This window comes from Haliotis cracherodii, unplaced genomic scaffold (genome assembly GCF_022045235.1).
Source record: "Haliotis cracherodii isolate W230 unplaced genomic scaffold, xgHalCrac1.p SCAF_2, whole genome shotgun sequence".
NCBI classification, from domain to species: Eukaryota; Metazoa; Mollusca; class Gastropoda; order Lepetellida; family Haliotidae; genus Haliotis; species Haliotis cracherodii.
Window position 1 is genome coordinate 44,182,127 of NW_027266275.1, and position 22,748 is coordinate 44,204,874.

At 37.5% G+C, this 22,748-nt stretch overlaps 1 protein-coding gene and 1 pseudogene across 3 annotated transcripts in view; one reads left to right on the forward strand and one right to left on the reverse strand.

The window, feature by feature from the left end:
- The window catches only part of LOC139468142 (rab11 family-interacting protein 4-like), a 403,346-nt gene that overhangs the window by 124,009 nt on the left and 256,589 nt on the right, over positions 1-22,748 (forward strand). The gene's annotated exons all lie outside the window — the stretch shown is intronic.
- On the reverse strand, positions 1,683-17,530 carry LOC139468973 (uncharacterized; annotated as a pseudogene).

Genomic DNA, 22,748 nt, shown 5'->3' on the forward strand with positions numbered 1-22,748 from the left:
GGTTCATGTACGGACTGTAGCTGGGCCATTTTGCTTGTAACAGCATTCCTAAGAATGCTTCGCTCTATGTTTTGGATCATTGTCTAGCTGGAATAACAACCCGTAACCATAGAAAACTTGTGCTGTTGGAAGGAGATGCCCTGTAGAATATCAGTTAATACTGCACTAGTCATTATACCTACAAAATCACATAATGGTACATCCCACCCCACACATGAAATTTGGGACTGTATTTTGGACACTGGTAAATTGGTTTTTCTATACCTTTGGTCCACATTTTTATGCAGTTTGGATAAAGCCACACTGAACTATCATCTGAGAACATAACATTATCCCAACTGAAATTAATATGCTCCAAACACCAGTTCAAACGTCATTCTTGCTGTTCAGGTTTTTGGAGTGGTGATGGAATTCCTCATGATTTCTACCAATCCATAACATGTAAATGCGTTCATATAGTCTCTTATGGACATGAACTGTTCCTCTATTAATCATTTCATGCCTAATATTTTCTGTGGTCATGTGTCTGTTTTTAGATGCCAATATACCAAATGGCCTTTTGTCACCAACAGTCCATTTCTTTTACTTAGCTGCCCCCTTTTTGTGCTCAGTTCCATCTCCACTCTAAATATTTTTCAACACAGTTGATAGTGGAATGAATGTCATTTCTCTTTATAATGACAGTGCTGATCTGATTGCTTGATTGTATAAAGCTGCTATTTCCACAGTCGTCTTGTTTGCCGTCTGCTATCTTGTTTACCAAGGGATACAACTCTGGTCATACTTTACAAATTTGACATGCACTGTTGTCTGCCTTGTATCAAAGTCAGAATAAGTTCTACTAACACCCTTGATATGGTAATATTGATGGCCAAAATGGTATGAAAAATTCTCAATAATATCTGGTCAAACTCATCTTCCCGAGGTAAGAGAGTTAACTGACTTTAAAAGTCCAGTTTCCACCCTTGCCGAACTAGTCTGGAATTCCTGGGCTCTATTGTAGCGCCACCAGTGGCTATTATGAGTTATGTCAATTCTAAGCCTCTCCAATGGACTAATTAGATGCCACCTCTCGTATCACTTGCATTTGCTTCAAACAAAATGGCGGTGCCAAGTCAAGACGATCTGATCGATAATAAGTATCTATATTGTGATAAAACGGGTCTTACATCGCGAAGTGCACCAAATTAGGTGAGCACCTTGATTAAAAACATGAAAGTATCGGGAAAAAATCTGTTGACAACGAGTTAGTGGTGCACATGCTTCACAAATCCCGCAAATCAACCGAAATCTGCATGACAGTTTACAAACCGGATTTCAATTCCTTTGCAGGATTTTGATTGGACTCTGCAATAACTCGTTAGTGCAGCCAATTTACTCCACAATACCAGCCTAGTTCGGCAAGGGTGGAAACTGGACTTTTATAATCAGTTTATTCTCTTGCCTAGCGAAGATTGGTCAAACTATGAGAAATTAATGTTGTTAAACCTTTTAACTTAATTATAATAATAAAAAAGTACCTACATTTACTTGAAGAAAATGGCAACATTGTCCTTCCATATCTGATGCCAAATGTTGTAAGCTTTCCATTTGGGAACTTTAGACTCAACTTGATGTTTGGCATCCATGAATTTACTTCTATTTCCATGTTCATTCCAGTCTGACACGTCACAAAAGTTCATTCAGTGATATTGCAACAGCGATGTGTTGAAACATTCAACGAATAATATGTCCATACAATGAATGTACTCGTCAGTGTGTTTATACATTACTGTACTTTTCTATGTAGTAGCTCAACCTTTGGGTCACAAGTCAATGTGTTGGATGGTTTAAGAAGGTGTCAATTGAACATTTCTGAACAGTTATCACAGATATCCTTGTAATGACTGACCACATTCAAAATATTTTCTCGGAACTTGTTTGTGTAGCAGTATGCTTGTAAGTAGAATATTGTTAGATTTTAAAGCATCATTATAGTAAACTGACGTGAATTAAATTAATAAGCTAAACCTAAATATTTAACATTTATTTCCTTAAATACTTGTGTTAACTTCAGCACTTGCACAAATCTACTTATTCATAGGTAAGCTAGTTTCAGTATATAGCTTGGGTAGTTCAGCCATTTTTTTTTTAGGTTCATGGCTATTGTCATTGGGTCAGTCACAGGTTTGGCCTGTGATTAGGTGGTTATTGTTCTCTAGTTTTCTGCATGATCTCTGCAATCTGGTAGATACCCTGGATCAAATTTCTACTTGTCAGTCAGGATAGATCCTCTGCACACATTCTCAGCACATTCTCTTCACTGCATTATATAGCGGCTATTCACTGTAGGTCTAAAAGAGAGGTTCGAGTCTGTGTCCCTGAGATGAGGGCACATCCTTGAGATCCTGAGACTACCTTGTACCAACTCCATGCCCATTTAGATAATCCCTTTTGACCCTACAAGTTCTCCCTTACTATTGAGAGTACTATGAGTACCACTGTAATATTAGCATCTTGATCACAGTTCCTAATGAACCAATAGAAATGAGTCTTGATACTTCCTGCTTTGTCAGTTAGGTCACACTGCCATGTTGCATCTTGTATTTAGGATCCAAACACTTTGTAACATTTTTCATAGCATGGCATGTGTCATTTGTTGATAAATTTATTGATGACCAGATTCTTGTCATGACAAAGTGATTCTACATGTTCTCAAACACCATTATCAACACTTTTAAGATATTCATATCAAAGAGCCAAGTTCAAATAAGTTTGTGTTTCTGTGTGCAGGAATTGTCTACTTTTGATACAGTCTCTGTAACGATAACTTTGTGAGTGGTAGCTCCAATGCAGACAACATCAGTAAAATGAGAGTTTTTCCGTGTACCATGACAAGAGTCAGTAGGAATGCTAATTCCATTCTCGAAGTTCACAATTTCTTCTAAAAAATCTTGAACAACTTCTTTATAGTTTGGAAACATTTTAGGTATGAAAGCTGAACCAAATCTACAAATATCATCTAATAAAAGTAGTTCTTGTCCACAAACTTTTGTCTACTTTGTAATTGCTGGAGTGTTAACCAGTGTTAAAGGGGCTTTTGAGTGGACGGAGCTTATACAAGTGATCTGACAGGTCAAAATGATCTCATACTAATTTCATTGGTTAATGCGTGGGCGTTTCAAAACAAAATTAAACGATTCCAAGACTTTTCAACAAACCGGTAAGTCTTTGTTTTAAAAACTTCCTGCCATCTTCACATCTTCATAAGATGTAACTGTGGAATGTCCATGATTTATGTTTTATTCCCATCCAACACACAAATTGGTTCTGCGCTATTCTTTGGATGAGAACGCGTTTGTCGTGATGAATAAGAGCAGTGTTTGTGAACAAAACACCATAATATGTATTACTACCCCAAACGTAATTCTGTGGTGCAAAGTATATTTACAGTTTATGAGTAGCATTTTTCACAATATACACGGCAATCCATGATTTCAACAGTGTATTTTTTTTGTTCGTCTTGCCTTCATCTTGAATCTGGATGGCAACAGTTGTGCAAACCCTAGTTATGGTCAAAACATTTTCAAGTCATTAAAGTAGTTTTTTGTCTTTCCCTCACATGTTTTCACTGCTCAGTTACAATGAGTTTTGGCAAACTCACACTTGCCCGATTGCTCCTCACACCGAAGTCACTAGATCTGTGAAACTTTGCGGTCCGGGTGACCCAGATTCCCTGTTGATTGGTATGCCAAGTGTTTTTTGCATAAGGCCATCCATATTTATTGTATGTTTTCCTTTCCTCAAACCTCAACTAACTAGAGAGCAGGAGGACGAAATAAATTATAACATTTATAAAAACAATGTCTTCAATGATTGTGTAAATTATTTTATGACATTTAAATAAAAATTTAAAACACTTGGTACTTGAATCTAGTCTATAAATTAATTTATGATGTAGGTTGAGTCGTTATACTTAGGAAACAAATTTTTAAAGGGGCACTGATCTAACGCAATTCCCCTGACTGGTTGCTGCCTTTGTTATTGTTTTTTCCCCCGTGAGTACCCGGATGATACGCAACGCAACTGAGCGTGACCAGAGACTGGGCTACCGTCTGCAAGGACAGCTAAATGAACTTGAAGGCTGGAGGCAATATTTGTTTTACGCATTTTTGCATAAACACTGATTGGTTAATGGTGATCTATAAAGATTTCGACAAAGGGCGCATGTTAATTCATTTCTTCGGCCTAAACAAAGAGACAAAAAGAACGGCGGAGCTCATCGGATGTCGTAATTTGGAAATACCCCAGATGGTTATAGTTTAATACTAAAAAAGGTATCCATGCAGTGAAAGAATTTTCGGGTTTTGGATTGCGTCGATAATACGATTACTACTCCCTTGTTGTCATCCACGTTTTCTCGTCTAACCCTACACTTGTGTATTTGTCGTCATTCACTTGATGCTCAGTTAATGAATTTATTACAGGTACAATTAGTGGTAGCACCACTTAGATTACCTGACAAAGGTTCCCATTTGGCATTTACTGTGTCTGGGGTAATTATTCAATCTAAATCCAGGTTGGAAGTGAGGTGAAATGTGTGTTATGTAATATGCACGTGGCAGCCAAGAAAGAGATGAATGATCAGTTCATTTACTTTTTTTGTATATCAACGGATCGTTCCTGGTCATCAAAGGATTAACAGAAAATATGTTGATTGATTAATCACTGTTATCTCGGACAGTGGATATGTCAAAAGTGAGTGTTTACATGTCTAGGTTTACTAAAACAAAGGGAATACACTCATATCATGGCGTGAAGTGCCGATGTTAAAACAACATACTTTGTTCAGAGGGATAACTGATAATACGTTGATTGATTGATCATTGTTATCTGTCACTCAATGGAACCGTGGACGTTATGAAAATAGTTGTCACGTGGGCTTTCTCAGCCGACCCTTGAAGACTTGACACCTATGTGAAACACCTGAAACAATCCAAGTGATCAGTTGAGAAACGAACACGGTTATAATATCCCGAAACGATATATATTTTTTAAAATATATGATTGTTACAGAGACACGTGACATCGAATAAGTTTCTTTGTACAGCTGCAGACGAGTGTGATATTGTTCCTTTGTGTAGATATTCACAGATTCCTCGAACAAGGAAGCTGCCTAAAATTTATACACATAAATTTGGTGGGTTGTAATTATGGTATTTGCATTTTGTTTTCCTTCATTTGAACCGATTCGTTCTTGTTTCTCTATGTCTTGGTTGGGAAATTCTTCAATGCGCGATAGACGTTGTTTTCTCCGGTCTTTTCCTTTGTAAGCGTGTATATATTACCGTCAATTTGTAAAATGTGAATCTCTCAGGCAATTTATAAAATGTGTAAATATTTCAGCCATTTTGACTAAGAAATCTGTCCAGATTGATTAAGACGAACAAAAGGGCATACAAACATCACAACAGATTATTATGTAGGATTATAAGCCAAACAACATAGACATGTACTTTTCAACGAAATGTTTTTCAGTCACTTTGTAAAATATTTAGACGTTTAATAAATATGTTACACATTTTGACAGTAAAACAATATACACACTATAAAAAAGCAATGCTTAGGTGAAATATTTACTTCGTGTTGCAAGTTAAAATAGTGTAAACGAAAATCGCAAAATTACCAAGCAAGTGACTTATCAAATCTTCGTCACCATTACCGATGCTACCCCCAAGGATACCTACATTTCCTTATTATCTCGAAAACTGTATTTCATTTTGTTGACCAATGTGACCATACGCCCTTATTACTACCGGTATCCATAAACGTTACTAATGCGCTTACAAAAGGCGCAGCAGAGGTCGCGAACTAGTCTAGATTTCTGCTATACATCTGGGTACTCACTGGGAAAAAACAATAACAAAGGCAACAACCAGTCCCGGGGAATTGCGTTAGATCAGTGCCCCTTTAATAAACAACTGAAGAAAGATAGAGTCTAGATTTAGTAGAATATTTTTATTAGATTTGTGCTCAATTTTCCACTGCGTCATGAAAAATTTGCGACCCCGAAAACTTTATAATATTTCACGTCACAATAGAGATGGGGAACTCAGACAACACGGACAGAATGTTTTGATAAATATTTGTTCATACTAATTCTGTCATGTTCGTGAACATGGATTTCAACATTATTGTCATCAAGATTATTCAGGGAGTTGCCTACACGGATCATCATCTCTTTTAACTACTTGAGCATGAACACATGTTTTGGCCTCGCTGCTCAAAGCAACAATGTCGCATTCAGATGCATTTTTTCTCCATCCATGATGATCATCTGTCATAATGTCAATGCTTCAACAAACTTCCTGGTCAGTTGATTTCAACAATGTGGTACACACAGCCTCATTCACTGAATCATCAGAAGATTCCTTAAAAATACCCAGCCACGTGATCAAGGTTATGACCTCTGGATGAATGAATTAATTTTCATTTTTAGTAAAGAAATGTTTTTGTGAATACTATTATAAAAAAATTTGCTGTACATGGTATTTTGGGATTGCACTACGGATTTCTTCTATTTACTTTCTAAAACTTTTTGTTTTCTACCTTTTTGACCACGCGATCTCCTAGCAACCATGCCCTGTGAGCGCATCCGAGTTGGAATGCTACTAACTGTAAAGTACTTTACAATTTTGCTTATCTTCAATATGAACAACAAAACATTTTGTGTGACGCTCAAATTGACGGAGAGTTGTTCACGATGATCAGGGGAGCCTTTGGTCATTTTGATTTTAACATTGATGACTTTATCGTGGAGAAAGTTCCAATTGAAGATGACATCATTCTGACTGATAACTCAAATCAAGAAGATAGCGCCCCTCTTCCCACCCTTGCAAAATCAGTGCCAATTCTTTGGGATTAGTGAATCAGTGTCACAGCCAGATATTACATTGTGGAACCAGATGAAGGCGAATATATCTATTTTGTCAACCATGCGTGACACAGAACAGGCTATCTCAGTTAGGAAATGTTGCATAAATTTGTCGATTCGAAAACAGTGCATCAAATACTTCTAGACTGAGCTGAATAGATGAATTGTTTGGAGAGATCCTAGATACTCGGACTTTAAGAAACGGATATTAAACGTAGCAGCAGAAGAAGGATTGGCGTGGAGCGAGGGAAAGTGATGCCAGATTGTGTTTTAAACCTTGTGCGCCAAGTGTATCAAAATCCACCAGACAAAAATACATGGGACACATGTGGATCTAATGATCAAACTCAGTTTTGTGTGTGAAAATTATGTGAAAGAAAAGGAAATCCATAATTAAGATTTTCTTGGAATATGTGCCTTGGAGTTTTTGTAGGTACAATATTATCTAGATAGGCCTAATGTAGGTCAAAACATCCAGTACATTTCCTTACTTATTTATCAGTTGCCTATGTGCATTGTTATATTGATACATGTGACATATTCATATATTGTAGTCAAGCTAAGAAATATTGGCAAAACTTCTGGTGTCTAGACCTCTTCCTGAACACTAGTTCAAAAATCTGTGTAATAATTTCAGTTTTATAAATATAATCTGATTATTGTGTGGTATAGATCTAACTGTTGAATGCAAGTTGATCAAAACTAAACAAATATCTGTTATTTTCGGATTGTACTGAAAGAATATTGTCTCTTATACTTTTGTAACTAACGCCATTTTTGTATTTATGTATCGTTTCTGTTACATTAACCGAAACTGCTGTTGTGCTGCTCTTCTGTCATAAATATATACACCATAATACACTTTGACCACAAATGCATTGAAAGTGTCACATGTACACATGACCATGTGCTTTACTATTTATAGGGCAACCCTAAATAAGCTCCACCCACTGTGATTGATGCAGACGCCAAGCATGACCTATTTAATTTTTTATATTAAAACTACAGAAAATTTATTGACTATATAATATATATATTTGTTGTATCCAAGATTTGTCATTCAAGTTGATATGAAGTTTGACGGTTTTCAAAAAGCTTCTCACGACACTCGGTTGTGTTTACATGGTCAGTCACTGTTCGAAACTGAAACACCACCACCTTGCGGTGGTTAGGGTGGAGCGTTATCGGTATTAAGATTTGTTTGTTTGTTTGTTTGTTTGTTGTTTAACGCCGCACTCACCAATATTCCACCTATATGACGGTGGTCTGTAAATAATCGAGTCTGGACCAGACAGTGAAGTGATTGACATCATGAGCATCGATCAACGCAATTGGGATACGATGACATGCATCAACCAAGTCAGCGAACCTCTTACGACAAGCATAGTTGCCATTTTACGGCAAGCATGGGAGGCTGAAGACCTATTCTACCCCAGATCTTCACGGTATTAAGAGAAATTATTCGAAAGATAGTCTGGAAGCTGTGAAATGAAGAAATTTGGAGAAGATTATAAAACTTCAATACAAGCAATTTTAACTTTTCAGTCAAAAACAGAGAAGACATTGATTTCGTTTATGAGCAAGCAAGGAAAATCAAAACTTTTCTTAGAGAAGGGAACCCTATAATCTAGTGACAAACAAGCAACTTCTCAAACAATCTTGTGATTCTCCATTCTGCAAATGTGTAAGTTAGGATGAGTGTTATATACAGATTTTTTTATGTGCTGCAGAAAATGCTCTTGAAAAGCTGTGTTGTTGATTTTATTTGTACAGTTTGTCATGCTTGTTTCCTGCTCAGAAATAGAACATGAAAAAGATTAGACATGCTTAGATCACATTCAACCCAGCCACAATATCCAGTGCATAGCTGCAAACTGTCACAAGTTTGTTTGTATTTGTTAAAAATTTGCAACTAATTTATGAATATACAATTTCTTCCTCAATTCATAAAATAATTTCTACCAAAGAATTCACCAGGACTAAAGTTTTCATGATGGAGTAGTTGTTTTATTTTCAAAAAATCAAAATAAACAAAGAGAAGAAGGCTTTTGTCAAAATCATTGTGAAGCCCTAACATGTAATAGTAAATAATAATATTGACATGACAATAAAGCTTCCAGCCATTCTGGCATGGAACCCTAATTATCACATGATTCCTTTAAATATCTTACCTCTATTACATCATAGCCATAAATTACTATTTAGGCTGTCATCACACTATAAAATCTTTTAATGTTCAATAGATGTCCTCTTCACTGTCAACTTTTTGATTTGTTTGGGGGTAAACTCTATCCTCAATCTCAATGCAACTGTGCATGCACAAGGTGGGAAACATAACTTCTTTCCTGTGTGTGCTGGTGTTAACGTAAAACTGTTTAATGACCTCCTCAGAGAGACACAAAGATATCACCAGAGTGATGAATAAAAAAAGGGGGAACTCTGTCTACCCTTTTGAGGCTAGATCCCGTTTCACAACCCACCCACACACCCAAAACTAAGGAGCAGGAATCCAGCTCTGGTCTTCGGACAACAGTCCGAATGCTAGTTTGGTCCCTCAAGGTTTGTCAGAAACCTCTGAGCCCAACTCTATTCAAGTTACCCCCTTGGGAAAAGGAAGGTACTATCATGCTCAAATCTGATCCTCTATCTGTCATGGAAGTAATAGACACCATACTGCCCAGGTCCATAAACCTAATACCATACCAGGAGGCAATATTTGGAAGCTCAGGAAAAAAATTCTCAGAAAGCATGTTCCCTCAGCCATAGACACATGTGACAGCCATGTGTAAACTTAAAGTACTCTCCCTCAATGTCTGTGGCATAAGATCTCGATTGTTAAATCCTGATTTTATTCAGAATTTAAGTCACTATGACGTTCTTTGCCTCACGGAGACAAAGCTTACAGATATAGATGATAATGATCTACCTGGTTTTCATGTTTTTGCAAATAACCGTCACAAAAATGTATTAGCTAGAGCTTCTGGTGAAGTAATGATTGCGTGAGAACTGAACTCGCTAAACATATCTCCTTACTTCACAAATCCCTTGATTTCGCATTATGGTGTAAAGTATCAAAAACTCTTATGCATGATACTGATGACCTCATAATATGTTGTGCATATATTCCCCCAGACAATAGTAAGTATTTCTATGATGAAATATTTGATACCTTGGAACAAGATTATCTTGATATTTCTAGCAACTACAGACATGTTTGCATTACAGGTGATTTTAACGCTCGAACGAAGACGCTTTGTGATTATGTCATAATAGATGACTTCCTATTGCATAACCATCTAGCAGACGACAGTATTACGACACAGTGTGAAACATTACAAAACAACAACGCTTCATGGCACAGAACCTCAATGGATCTATCAGTTAATTCAAATGGTTACAAACTTTTAAACTTGTGTAGAAATCATAATGTCTTTATTGTAAATGGACGATTCGGTGATGATAAAGATGTTGGTAAATTCACATGCAAGGAGTCAAGCGTTGTTGACTATTGTATTGTATCACCTGAAACATTCTCCATAATGTCTGACTTCGAAGTATTAGATTTTGATGGTATTATGTCAGATATACATTGTGGAATTATGTCCTATTATAATTGTAATAACGTTGTCACACCTAGTGACTCCACAAAACCTACTGAGACCACTAATCAAACAAAAGTAAATAAATGGCTGGATGAAAAGAAACAAAACTTTATAGATAATATCGATATCAAAGGTATAGATAATCTACACCAAAGTTTGAACGTAAACTGGCAACACTATTCAGATAGTGACATAAACGATATTGTAGATAGTATTGCACAAAATCTTATAAAGGCAGCAGAAGTCAGCTTTGGCACAACTCGTGTAAATCATAATGTTAACTTTAGAAATAAATCTTGGTTTAATAACTACTGTAAAATGGACCTGGAAAGAGTATCACAGAAGTAAACATTTACACAGGAAGAAGAAAACTGCGGATAGTATAAACAATCTTAGATGTGCAAGTAAAAGATATAACAAAACCCTCAAATCGTCATATAAACGGTTCAAGGTTCAATGTAAAAACAAACTTCGTGAAACAAAAACTAATGATCCTAAAACTTTTTGGTCACTATTAAAATCATTTGATAAGAGAAACGAGCGCAACAATTACATTCAACTAGACTGTTTGTTCAAGAAGCATTTTAAAACTCTAAATGAAAACCCACACAATGAATTTGAGCTCAACATTGATTCCAACTTTGTACACGAGCGACTAGATAACCCAATAACCGAAGCTGAAGTTACAAAGGCAATTAATAATTTAAGAAATAATAAATCAAGTGGAATTGATTGTATCTTCAATGAGTATATAAAAGCATCTGCGTGCAAAATGTTACAATTATACACCAAGCTGTTCAATGTAATTCTCGACATGGGTCTTGTACCAGAAAGCTGGCTTGTTGGTATTATAAAACCCCTGTTCAAAAACAAAGGCGACCCAAGCGAACCTTCAAACTATAGGGGTATTAGTCTTGTAAGCTGTCTTGGCAAGCTTTTCACCTCAATTATTTTTTGTCGCTTACAAACGTTCGCTGATTCAATTAATCTGCTTAATGACAACCAGTCAGGCTTCAGAAACAATCATTCAACAATGGATAACATATTTATTTTAAAATCGCTAATAGACATATATTTAGCTGAAAACAAAAAACTGTTCTGTGCATTTGTAGACTTCAGTAAGGCGTTTGATACTATAGGCAGATGCAGCTTGTGGCTTAAAATGTTAAAATCTAATCTTGGAGGAAAATGTTTTCGTGTAATTCATAATATGTATAAAGGAATTAAGTCGTGTGTTTCTCTTGATGGAAAATTTCCTCGTTTTTCCCAAGCATGATAGGAGTCAGACAGGGTGAAAATTTATCTCCATTCTTATTCTCTTTTTACCTAAATGACTTAGAAGCATTTCTAGCAGAAAATAAATTCCAAGGACTGCAGCTAGTAAGTAACGAGTTCAGCAATCATTTGAATACATACGTGAAACTACTAATCTTACTATATGCTGATGACACAGTATTATTAGCTGAATCACCAGATGACTTACAAAAAGCTCTGAATTTTTTTGAAAAATACTGCCATCAATGGAAATTGGAGGTTAACATCAGCAAAACTAAAATTCTCATATTTGAGAAATGCTCCCGCTCTAAAAATCTAAACTTTATATTTCGTAACACACCCTTGGAAATTGTTAAAGAGTTTTCATATTTAGGAATCTTATTTACAAGCACTGGTCGTTTCCACAAAGCTATCAAAAAGTTAAGTGAGCAAGCATCAAAAGCAATGTACAGCATATTTAGAAGAATAAAAACACTAGACATTCCTTTAGATTGCCAACTTAAACTGTTCGACAATTTGGTTCAACCGATACTTCTATATTCTTCAGAAGTATGGGGGTATGAAAATGTAAGGACAATTGAAAGAATTCACCTTAAGTTCTGTAAATCTATCCTCAGATTAAAACAGTCAACACCCGATTTTCTAGTATATGGTGAATTAGGTAGACATCCATTAACGATTCAGATAAAAATAAGAATGATATCTTTTTGGAGCAAACTAATTGTATCGCCTAATAAACTATCTAGCCGCATCTATCTGCTAATTCATAAAATCACAATGACTAGCAATACTGCATTTCCATGGCTCACCTCAATTAAAAATATTTTATATGAAACTGGTTTGAATTTTGTCTTTGATACTAACTCTTTTCCAAATCTCTCTTGGCTTAAAACAAACGTTAAACAAACCTTAATAGACAAATTCTATCAAAGCTGGAATGTCAAGGCTTGTTCTTCATCTAAAGGCAAATATTATACAATGCTAAAAGACAAACCACAGTTTGATGAGTATCTATTATCTCTCCCATTGAAACAAGCAATCTGGATTCTTAAACTGAGAACATCAAATCATAGACTACCAATTGAGAAAGGCAGATGGTTTAACACACAGAGTACTGAGAGAACTTGCACTTTATGTAACGACCAAATAGGAGATGAATTTCACTTTCTATTAGTATGTCCAAGACTAAATGCCCTCGAAAACAATACCTTCCGGCATACTATACTAAATATCCCTCCACTCTAAAATACAATCAATTAATGAAATGTTCATACAAACCCATTCTAGTAAAACTGGCTCAGTTCTGTAAAAAAGGCTTAACATTATTTACATAATTAAATATCATAGGATCGTCGATCTATGGCTGGAAAATTGCCCTTGCGACGTTAAAATTTGTGAATTTCACTCTACAATATAATTTATGTGTATATTTTATGTGTTCACGTGTGTAGTTATGCAGATCATACATGTATTATAGAAATGCATTATGCGTGATTGGGTGCATGTATGTATTCATGTATGTATATATTATTAGATATTATTGTTGGTGTGGTTGTGTATATATTCAACCTCATGTATGCTCTGTAATCACTCTGTGTGATTTTCTTAGGAGCAATAAACTTCTGTTCTGACAGCCATGTTTATTGATCTGATGAATTTGATTCACCAACCTATACATCCTGCAACTTGAACTCATTGGCTCACAGTGCAACGGCCTTGGGGTGGGGGGTTACTGGCTCTTCTTGTGATGAAGATACCACACTCCCTTTCAAACCTAATAACTATTCATAGAAGGATATTATTTACAAACTACACCGGCTTATCCCTTCCTTACTTCCAGCGATATTATCTCTTATCCACTCTGGCATAGTATGTCACAGTCAGTTTTGGCTCCACAATTCCATAACAGCAGACTGACATCCGTTATTGATCAACTTTCACGTATCACACCAATAAAAAAATTCCAAATTCAACTATCTTTATGGCATCGAGGTAAATATAAATCGAACAGCAGATGCCAAGAATCAGAAGGAATCCTCATGCTTTTCATGCCCCTACCTGGAGAAATACTTCTTCTCACCCCTAGCCCTAGCCAAGCAAGAAATGACCCTGTCGTACCACAAAGGGGCACTGGCTACTCAAGGTTGTAAATAGAGGCTACAAACTTTTTTTCCATCATCTCCATTCATCCCTGGGTACATCCCAACAAGGAGTTAGAGCCAACTCAAGACACTGTCTACATAGGGCCAAGGTTTCATCTACTAAAAGGTATCTTGGTGCCTCCAGAGGATGGATATCTAAGGGCAAGAGAGATGATCTGAAAAACGCTCGATCAGCCCATCAGGTCGCGCCGTTGATATATGTCTTGCCTAGGCATGCTAACTTCTCTCAAAGATCTAACCTACAGAGGGAGTCTACAGTTTAGGCTCGGATGAATACTAGCCCATCAGGTCGTGCAGTTGATATATGTCTTGCCTAGGCATGCTAACTTCTCTCAAAGATCTAACCTACAGAGGGAGTCTACAGTTTAGTATCATGGAATTGTTCTGGGTGAACAATACCTTCCAAATGACGTGCTGGTGTTCTTGGGGAATTAGTCAGCAAAGAGCCAGAGTCACAGGAGACTAATCACAATTTTATTTACAAGAACAATTAACAATTTATACTTAGATAATAACTGAGGGTGCCACAGAGAGTCGGTACACACTCTGGGCTGTGGGAGAGAGGTCTGCTTGGTAAGAGAGTCAAACCCCTTCTCTGCTAGAACTTGGCTACAGTATGTATTTAATGAAAGTTTGAACAATAGAAAGGAATGTGACTGGTTGATACACGATTGGGTGTGTCCTAAGCTAAATGGATGGCTAGACAGAGGGGAATACTAAATCCTGTTAATCCTGTTGGACTGGCACTAATCTTGTTGACATATTTACTGGATGCTTTGAAAGAGATTAGGGTGTCACTATAGATGAGCTTGTGTGGGAGCTAATCCTTAATGCACTATAGACGAGCTTGTATGTGGGCTAATCCTTAATGAGTCTTAATTGAAGTAATGTTATTCTAATATACCCCGGTAGGTGACGACAGATATACTTAAATAAATATCCTTTGTCTGGGAGATGGGATCTTGATACCTTAGGCTAGCAACCATCTAAAAAGCTATAACTGAAACTACTGATATTTTATATATGCATTTTACCTGATGATAATTATTACTTGCTAAACTATAATTAAATGAAATGGTGTATAAATATTACACCATGATAACTCATAAAAGCACTTGATGTAGATCTAATTATTATAAGATAACTTAGTATAAATGTTGTACCATGATAACTTCCCCTCCGTCTGAAAAAGTTTGGACCCCAAACGTGTAAAAATAAAAATAATGAAGGCTTAGATGGACAATGTATAAAGTTAAACTGGTAGTAGTGAATAATAATTATTATAGAGTCTCTTTGATATAAGGAAAACATAATATAAAAATGCTGTCATCAGGGAATCTGGATGTGGAGCTGGCTTGTCTTGGCACTCTGTACTGGTGGTTTTATGGGTGATGTAGGAGGCCTTGAGTTCCACATCCTGGATTGGGGTTGTAAGATAGTAAGCTGTGTCCATGGAGGTTTTACATGGAAACAAAGAAAAGAGAGTTAGCATGTTCAAATAATATGTCATATATAAATACTTCCTCAGTTTGTCTGTAATAACTAGAAAATAAAACAAATATGATAATTATGATGTAAAAGATCAGTACATAATTATTACTAAACGGTGTCATGGCCAGGAAGAATGTATTGGCGGCAAATTACAAAAGTATATCATGAGAAAAATAGTAATATCCTTCTATTTTTGGATACAATCATTAGACGAATTATATATACATATATGTGCATGTGCATATAACAAGTGCATCGATTTATTACACTAATACGGTATACAAAAGGTGTTAGAAAGGTGTATATCCTTTTTAGAATTCTTTGTTAGTTTTCGTAACTATTTGGTTTGTTTCGCTTTGATTTTCGTTCGGTTCAATGTGATAGGGTTTGGTTTATTTTGCTTCGGTACGGTTTGCTTCGCTTCGGTATGGTTTGGGTTCGATTCGCAGTATGGTTTGCTTCGCTTCGGTACGGTTTGGGTTCGATTCGCAGTATGGTTTGCTTCGCTTCGGTGCGGTTTGGGTTTTGATTCGCAGTACGGTTTGCTTCGCTTCGGTGCGGTTTGGGTTTCGATTCGCAGTACGGTTTGCTTCGCTTCGGTGTGGTTTGGGTTTCGATTCGCAGTATGGTTTGCTTCGCTTCGGTGCGGTTTGGGTTTCGATTCGCAGTATGGTTTGCTTCGCTTCGGTGCGGTTTGGGTTTCGATTCGCAGTATGGTTTGGTTTGTGTCATTTCACTTCGCTTTTGAGATTGGTTGATCAGGTCAATGCTCAAAATTTGTTGTGATACAAATAACTCAGATGATCAGGCTGATGCCATTTGTTCTCAACTGGCGACCCATAGTGAAAGGACTGGACACAAGAAAACATAACAAGATACAGCTATAAGCTGTATCGTGATTTGCACCGTTTATTCAGGAGATTTTGTATTTTGATCAAGAATATGTTCAATTGGCAGCAATCGGTATATATGGGGAGTAGATCCTGGTATGGTCCATGGGGACTACTGTCTAAAATACGGTAGTTAAAGGTGTTGATGTTTCCAAAGTCTTTATGTGGAAAAATAACCCTTTTGGATTTATAAATTGGTGCTTCCTCTGGATCATATGGAGGATTATCTTCTAGACGGGACCAATTACGGAGATCGTTCCAGCTATCATCAAGGTAGCGCTGTATGAGGTGGGGAGGAACATTTTCAAAATGGCATGTGTGGACAGTATCAGGATGTTCTTTATATGAGACCTTGACATAGCAGTCTCCTTGAATAATTTCAATGCCCAGAACTCTTTCTATTATATGTTCTACTCTTCGTAGGTGTTTGGGAAAAAACGGATGTGGTTTGACATCTAATTCTATGCATGGTTTGGTGTTGTCTTGCTTGACATTTCCTGACATTGTATTCCCTGACAGAACATTGACTGATTTATTGTCTTGTGCTGATTCCTTTTGGTCGAAAAACTTATGATTCTTCAGTGGACGTTTTCGTCGTTTTCCTGACATACTTCTTTTGAGGTGAAATTCTCTCCGAATGGAGTCTGGAATGCTGCTGCCATACTCCCATGTGTTTCCTCTTTCTGGATCCTTCCATTTTACTCTGTAGTACATTTTGCCATTTGCTCTCTTGGAACTAACAATTGAGTGGATGTCCTCTGGATTGAAGACTTGAGGGATATCCTTGGTTTGATTACCTGATGTTGGACTTGGAGGTTGTACCTGGCTGTCGTCGGGTTGTTTTCTGGATTTGGGCTGGTGATGCTTACTATTCACTCCTCTTTTCCCTTTGTTTACCTTTTCATTTACCTTGGTTGGAGCACTAGGACCTGGTGTGGCATGATTTTCCTTCATTGTTGCCGTGGGACTGGTAGGTTTTTCTGTTGTACTTGAAGTTGAAGCAGGGTTTTTCTTCTTTGTTGGGGTCTTTTGCTTCGGACTCTTGTTGCTGGAAGTACCTGCCTTTGTTTTGGAATTGACCTTCTTACCTTTCTGTTGTGGAGGTGATTGATCAGTAGCCTGGTAAGTTGAACTTGTTGATGGGGAATTGTTGCTGTCAAACTGAGTATCATTGACTGGTTCCTCGTTGTCATCCATGACTCCTGAATCTATGTCACTGGGGTTATTGAGGTATGGTTCTGGAGGATACTGTGGACGATCAGCAGGATCAAAATATGGCTTCAGACGGTTGGCATGGACCAGTGGTTTGTGTATTTTGTCGTCAGAACTTCGGCGTAGTTTGTAGGTATAATTTGGACCTGTATGGACGATATAATAGCTACCATACCACTTTTTGGTTAATTTGTTGGAAAGGCCTTTTTCAACTTTTTGACAGTAAAGCCAAACTCTTTGACCTGGGGCGAATTCTGGTTCTTTAGCTTTTCTATTATATTGTTCTGAATACACCTCCTTAGCCCGAGCAGTGTTTTCAGCTGCGATTGTTCTAGTGATTTCAAGCTCCTCAAGCAAATTGGAAAGATAACTTTTGTTATTGTGGCCTAAATTTTCTTTTGGAATTAATGCTACATCTTGTGGAGCTCTCATTTCTCGGCCAAAAAGCATGACATATGGGGATTTTTGTGTTGATGAATTTGGGGCCATCCGATAGGCCATCATGATGCCAGGAATAAAACGGGGCCAATCATTTTGAGACTTGTTACAATAGGCTCTTAGTGACTGATTGATATAGGAATTGAGCCTTTCTACACAGCTGTTTGTTTGAGGATGGTATGGGCTGGTATGGGTAAATTTAATTGCCAAAAGTTCACAAATTGCTTTGATAAGTTTGGACATGAAGTTCTGACCTCTGTCTGAAATTAAGGTCCGTGGTGCGCCATACCGACAAAATATTTCTCTGACGAGAACATCTGCTACTTCTTTGGCTTCTTGGGTCCGAAGTGGAAAAGCTTCACACCATCTAGATGATGCATCTGTGATGACCAAAATGTACTTGTACTTGTCTGGTGTTGTTGGCAGGGGACCGAGAATGTCAAAGTGCCATCGGGTGAAGACCTCTTCTACAGGTAGTGGACGAAGTGGTGCCTTCTTGCCATGGTAGTGCCTCTTGGTCTGTTGACATACCTCACATGTCTGGACATAAGTGGCAATATCGCTGTACATTTTGGGCCAGTAGTACTTAGGTCTCATGGTGTTGTGCATCCTTTCTTTCCCATGGTGGCAACCGCCAAACTCTGAGTCATGATAGGATTGCAGGACTTGATTTCTGAGGGTTCTTGGGACTGCCAGCTGTTTAATGAACTTGTCTGCATGGCCTTTCTGTCTTTGTGGAACAAATCTGTATAGGATGCCTTCATCAATTTCAAAAGTATTGGCTTCAATAAGAATCTTTTGACGATCCTTTTCATTTTGTGGAAGGACATCATCCTCTTTGTAGTCAAAGATTTGGATGAAATCTGGACAAATCCTTTGTAGGTGACGTAAATTTGGATGTTCTTTTATACTTACTTCAACCAATGTGTCTTGGGTAACATCAGCATTTGTAGCATGTAATGCTGCAACAACATTAACTGGTACTGACTGATAATCCTCTTCATATTCAAAGGTGACTGACCAATGTGTTGTCTGTGTGTCTGATTCTAAGTGATTGACAATAGGTGTGCAAATATCCTCAGTCTGAGTTGTCTGTGTGACCCGTGTGGATGAATGGGTGTTTGGCAAGATTGTGGTATTGCTAGTTGATTTGCTTTGCTGAGTTGAAGTTACTGAGAAGACTGTTTTCTCAGCATCTTCTTCTGTCTGATCATTACAGTTAATATTTTCCTCATATTCCCTACGTGAGAGAGCATCGGCATTCCCATTGGCTTTGCCGCTGCGATGAACAATGTCAAAAGTGTAGGTAGAAAGTTCCAAAGACCATCGCCCTAACCTACCTGTGGCATCCTTGATGGATTTCAGCCATTTTAATGCTATATGATCAGTGTAGACTGTGAATTTGGAATTTGCAAGGTATGGACGAAAGGATCTAATGGCTTCAACTAGAGCTAAGCCTTCCTTTTCTGTAATGCTCCAGTTCTTTTCACTGCCATGAAGAGCTCTACCACCAAAAGCTATTGGATGTTCATTATTTTTCTCGTCTTTTTGACTCAAAACAAAACCTATGCTCATATCACTGGCATCAGTTGCAAGAAGAAATTCTTTGTCAAAATTTGGATACGCCAGAACAGGTGTATTACTCATAGCATGTTTGAGGGTGTTGAATGCCTGATCACACTCAAGTGACCATTGGAACTTTGGTTTCTTTCCTACTTCTGCCTCTGAATGCTTCTTTAGCAAGGCATTCAGTGGAAGCGCTATGTGAGCGTAATTTTTCACATACTTCCTGTAGAAGTTTGTGAGACCTAAGAAGGAGCGGATCTGCTTTTGTGATTTGGGCACTGGAAAGGTTCTAATTGCTTCAATCTTTTTGTCATCAACTTGAACACCTCCACATGATAAAACATGACCCAGAAAAGAAACTTTGTCTGTTGCAAAATTGCATTTGGATGGCTTTAGTGTTAATTTTGCCTGTTTCAGATAGTAAAATACTTGCTCCAAATGTTGGAGATGCTCTTCAAAGTTTTTGCTGTAAATTATCAAATCATCAATGTAAATCAGCGCAACCTTAAAAAGCAATTTTCTTAGCACTTTGCTCATGAGCTGTTGAAAACAAAGTGGAGAATTTGTCAAACCTTGGGGCAAACGTTTGAACTGATAAAGGCCTTGATGGGTGACGAAAGCAGTTTTATGCTTTGAATCTTCATGTAATGGCACTTGGAAGAAGCCATTAGCAAGGTCTAAAGTTGAGAAGATCTTAGCTTGTGCATTGGCTATGTTATCAACAACATCATCAAAAACTGGAAGAGGCCATGACATTGGTAAAGTGACAGAATTCAACTTTCTGTAGTCACAAACAAATCTATATGAGCTATCACGTTTCTTGACTAGGATAATGGGAGCTGAATACATAGAAGTAGACTCCTCGATCAAATCATACTTCAGGAAATCATCTATAAGCTCTTCAGTGACTTTTTGGAGATGAGGGGATTGGCGATATGGTCTACACTTAACGGGTGGGTGGTCGCCAGTGTCAATGATATGCTGGTGCATGTCAGTCTTTCCTAAATCTGCAAGACTCGTTGAAAACATGTCTCTATTTTGTCCCAAGAATCTAAGTAGTCTGTGTCGTTGGTCAGGAGTCAGTTGTGTATTGGTCAAATCAAATCCTAATTTTTGTGCAATTTTAACATAATCCCTGGTGTCATTGTCTCTCTTCTCATTGTCGGTGTTAACGGTACTGATGAATGGTTGGTCAGAGCCGATTTCAAAAACAGAGTCTTTGTCAATGTAACTAAATTTGCCTACAACTGTACCCCTGTCAAGAACTTTTTCTTCTTGGGAGGGATTCATAAGCCTAAAGGTAGCAGTTTTGCTTTTCACTTTGGAAAGAGTTCTACCACCTGCTACTTCAGAATGAGCAGTGAGGGAAGCAATGGGTTCAATCAGGATGAGGGAATCCTCTTTGACCTCTGATAGTCTAACCTTGAAATGAATTTCACTCTGAGGGGGGATGTAAATCTGATCTATTGTTTTTGCTAATCCACTAATCTCTTGCACTGAATTGGCTATGAAATTGATATATTGCCTATCTGAGGTGCTGTTGTTAAGTATCAAGGAATGACAGCTATAATCTAAGACTGCATCATTGTCATCAAGGAAGTTCTCACCTAGTATCACTGCTTCTGGTAGTGTAGGCAGAACATAGAATCTTTGAGAAAATTCCTGATCCTCAATGACAAAATCTAACACAACTGAACCTAACACTTTATGCAATTCGCCGCCAACACCTTTAACCTGTGGAAAGGGTGAGTTTCCAAGAGTAAGGTTTTCAAAAGCTGTGCTCAGAAAAGCAGACGAAATACAACAAATGGATGCCCCTGTATCTACTAAACAATTTGTTGTTTTTGTGCCAAATTTTGCCTGAATTACACTTTTGGCAAGGGGCGTAACTAAAGACACTGTTGGAATTTCACTTTCAAAGTTACTTTCCATACCAGACTCCATATTTGCCATGACACCTATTAGTATGTACCGTACTAAATTAAAGGAAGACAAGTAATCAACAATGTAGTACTTACAATATTTGAAGACTTTTTCTTCCTTTGTTGGTGTCTTTGGAGGAGTTGGTTGTCTTTAATCCAGTGTTGAGGTCAGAGGTAGATGCAGCTTGCTTGTTATTCCATCAGATGATCACGGTTGGACATGTCCTCCAATGGGTTCTTGTAGTTGGTTGTAGTTAGTTCCTGGACTCCGTGGTTCCGAAAACGATGATTCTCCGCCAAATTATCATGGAATTGTTCTGGGTGAACAATACCTTCCAAATGACGTGCTGGTGTTCTTGGGGAATTAGTCAGCAAAGAGCCAGAGTCACAGGAGACTAATCACAATTTTATTTACAAGAACAATTAACAATTTATACTTAGATAATAACTGAGGGTGCCACAGAGAGTCGGTACACACTCTGGGCTGTGGGAGAGAGGTCTGCTTGGTAAGAGAGTCAAACCCCTTCTCTGCTAGAACTTGGCTACAGTATGTATTTAATGAAAGTTTGAACAATAGAAAGGAATGTGATTGGTTGATACACGATTGGGTGTGTCCTAAGCTAAATGGATGGCTAGACAGAGGGGAATACTAAATCCTGTTAATCCTGTTGGACTGGCACTAATCTTGTTGACATATTTACTGGATGCTTTGAAAGAGATTAGGGTGTCACTATAGATGAGCTTGTGTGGGAGCTAATCCTTAATGCACTATAGACGAGCTTGTATGTGGGCTAATCCTTAATGAGTCTTAATTGAAGTAATGTTATTCTAATATACCCCGGTAGGTGACGACAGATATACTTAAATAAATATCCTTTGTCTGGGAGATGGGATCTTGATACCTTAGGCTAGCAACCATCTAAAAAGCTATAACTGAAACTACTGATATTTTATATATGCATTTTACCTGATGATAATTATTACTTGCTAAACTATAATTAAATGAAATGGTGTATAAATATTACACCATGATAACTCATAAAAGCACTTGATGTAGATCTAATTATTATAAGATAACTTAGTATAAATGTTGTACCATGATATTAGGCTCGGATGAATACTAGCCCATCAGGTCGCGCCGTTGATATATGTCTTGCCTAGGCATGCTAACTTCTCTCAAAGATCTAACCTACAAAGGGAGTCTACAGTTTAGGCTCGGATGAATACTAGCCCATCAGGGCGCGCCATTGATATATGTCTTGCCTAGGCATGCTAAC